At 27.3% G+C, this 3,077-nt stretch overlaps 1 protein-coding gene across 1 annotated transcript in view; it reads right to left on the reverse strand.

The window, feature by feature from the left end:
* The window catches only part of LOC111636439 (hemicentin-2-like), a 146,901-nt gene extending 144,394 nt beyond the window's left edge, over positions 1 to 2,507 (reverse strand). Inside the window, exon 1 of the mRNA XM_023381699.1 lies at positions 2,229 to 2,507. The gene's annotated coding sequence lies outside the window, so the exon portion shown is untranslated. The remainder of the gene's footprint in view (positions 1 to 2,228) is intronic.
* Positions 2,508 to 3,077: the final 570 nt, after the last annotated feature.

Genomic DNA, 3,077 nt, shown 5'->3' on the forward strand with positions numbered 1-3,077 from the left:
TTTTTTTTCCTATATAAAACGATTATGTTGCAAAAATTTAATTTAACAGCAATTTAAATCATAATTAGACAAGTTAAATTGATATAAAATATATTTAAAAAAATTAAAAATAAGATTAATTTTAAAAGCAAAAATGATAATTAGTAAAATGAAAGACAGTCTCTCGACATATTGCTTAAGAATTAAAAAGAAGAAATAAATAAGAATTTTTTTAACTTTTATTTTTAGTAATTACTTAAATCGTTTTATCAATATCTTCAGAGAGTAATTCTTGAGAAAAGATATATAATTCTTCTATCCTCAGCTCTCATTAACGGTAAATAGTGTTTGTAACAGTTCAGGCACTTCAGAAAAAAATAAGAGAGAGAGAAAAAAAAAATATCCTTTGGTAATAGTGGTCATTATTGTCCCGATGTAAGAAATTAGATGAACATTAAGTATAAAAAAAAAAGTGGCAAACTACTTTTCTACCTTTTAAACTATCCAAAAACGCTAAGTCGAATTCTTGACTGTTGCTGCTTAAGTATCACTAGATTAGCTAAGCTTTTTAGTCCAAACTAAAAAGATAATAGCCATCCTTAACCCTCGTATTTTGCTGCCTACTCGTAGCAATTGTAGAGGCACAATATACTTTGGAGAATAACAGTTAGATTTCCCAAGAGAATACTTAAAAAATACCATTTAAGAGTTTTTATTCCGAGAAACACCTTCGGGTATAAAATGTCACCTATGACAGTGAACAGCGAATGCTTTCATTACTTTTGCGTGCACTTTCATTACTACACAAGGTCATGTACCAGATATAGCGACTGAAACTATGCAATAAACTGCACTAACTAAAAAATAAATAATAAAAAAAAATGGCGGTTTATATAAATACTTTTTACAATGACTCGTAGTTTAAGAGAACGGGTTTATAATCTTATCGTATAGTAATATTTTATTTAGTTGTTTATTAAATAGAGAATGGTTTAAAACTTGTATTTATTATTATTATTATTTTTTTCTTGTTTTTTCCCCTTTACAAATTGTAAATTTATATTTTGAAATTCTAATTCTAATTAATTAATTATTTCTTTTGTTATTTAATTTTTAATTACACGTTTTTCGGCTTCTAATTTACAATTAAATAATTTTTTTTTAATTGTTGTAAATTATTAAATTAGATTTAAATTAAAATAATTAAAATTTTATTTAGGAATTTTTAATTATTTAAAATTAATGTTTAAGTATATAGCGATTTATTAATAAATTAATAATTAATTTTTGTATAGATCTTACGAAAACTATGAATAAACGAATGATTATATCTTATAAAAATCATCAAATTAATTGAAAGTTTTTTTTTGTTATGGATTTTGTAATCTAGAAAAATTTCTATTGAATTAACTTTATTTAAATAGGATGACATCGATTTTTGTTTTTATTTTATTATTTATTTTTTTTAATTGATACCTCGTTTGATTATATACTGTAGCAGGAGTTAAACCCTTTGGGCCGATTATCATCACCTTGGCTACAGAAACGAATAAAGTATAATAAAGCAAGTTGTTTGCGGCCGAGAGAGAGAAAAATTTCACGCCATTTCTTTCTTTAAAGTGTGTCTGGAGGATTTTATGTCGTTATATTTTCACTCTAGTATTGCTTTTCGTTCATCTGGGACGCATTTGCAAGCTGAACACGTAAGAGTTCAGTGGACACAACACCTAAAGAACTGAGATGGGGGAAAACTGATAATAGAACTTAAAAATCTCCTATCGATTTATAAATAACGTTTACCATATTTAAATATGTTTCCAGAAGAAGTTAACATTTAATATTTAAAAAATAATAATAAAATTATTAAGTGTTTGAAACAAGTTAAAGGAGATTAAAATGTCTTTTGGCAGAATTCTACAAACTCCCCTCCTTTTTTTTTTAAAAAAAAACTGCAATTAGCATATTTAAACAGATTAAAAGAGTAAAAAGAATATAATTTAAAGGTTTAAAATTTTTTTTAAACATTTAAACACATTAAAAAAATGGCTGTAAAAGAAAGGAAGATTAAATTATCGATTCGAATGTGTCAAGAGATAGGAAATAAATAAATAAATAAATTAACTAATCGTAAAAATAGTTATAAAAGACGAAACGAACGTAAAATCAATTAATTGTCCTCTTGAACGTAATTAAAAGAAAGTAGCACACACTTACACGCTAATTTATTTTGTTATTGTAGTAGTACTCACCGGTAGTAAAGGCGTTACCCCCAAGAGGAGCAACGAGGTGGACAACAGACGAAGAACTAGGGCTATTGAACGTCGACTGTACTTGCGCCACACAGTCGCCTTTAGTAACAGCACGAAACGAGCCAGACTACTTGCGTATCTGCACCCTCCATACTTAAAAACAGCGTAAAGGTCTAAGGGTGAAACTCTTCAAGTGGGATTTTTTTTTCTTCCTTTATGTATGTATATATATATATATATATAGAGAGAGAGTTTAGGGGTTCTTTTATCCGCTGGTATGTCTACCGCTGATCGACCAATTAATGGATAAGGGAGGAGGAAGAAAGAAAGATGAAGAGAGTGGGAAAATAGCAGACGGAATATGATTTATTATTCGGTTTGTTTTAGTAAACTTCTCTTAGTCGTTGCTTTGTGAATTAATAACATCTGTCTTACAGCAATTGTTATTTTCGCTCGCCTTGGGCGATGAACTTAAGTGATGCTACTGTAGTGTGATCGGTGTTTCGACAGCAAATTTCACTTGTAAATTTTTTATTTATTTATTTATTTTTATTTTTTAAATTCTTCTTCCAACCCACGTAAACTAAATTTAGTTAATTATAAGATAATTAATTCTACTGTTTAAAGATAATGAAATTAATAGGTTTTGATAAAATTTTTGTTTTCTTTTGTCTGTTGTTGTTTGATGAAATCAGTTTTTAATTTGCTCGTTTAAGATAAAGTGCAGCATCATCCCACCGTTATCTGCAACGATGGAAAATTAATGTTACTGATTTATTTTTATTAAATATTTGGTTGTAAACGAAACTTTTATTTATTATTTAAAGTAATTAAAGAATTTGATACGCG

Source organism: Centruroides sculpturatus, unplaced genomic scaffold, assembly GCF_000671375.1.
Source record: "Centruroides sculpturatus isolate CEXI.00-Female unplaced genomic scaffold, Cexi_2.0 scaffold158, whole genome shotgun sequence".
Taxonomy (NCBI): domain Eukaryota; kingdom Metazoa; phylum Arthropoda; class Arachnida; order Scorpiones; family Buthidae; genus Centruroides; species Centruroides sculpturatus.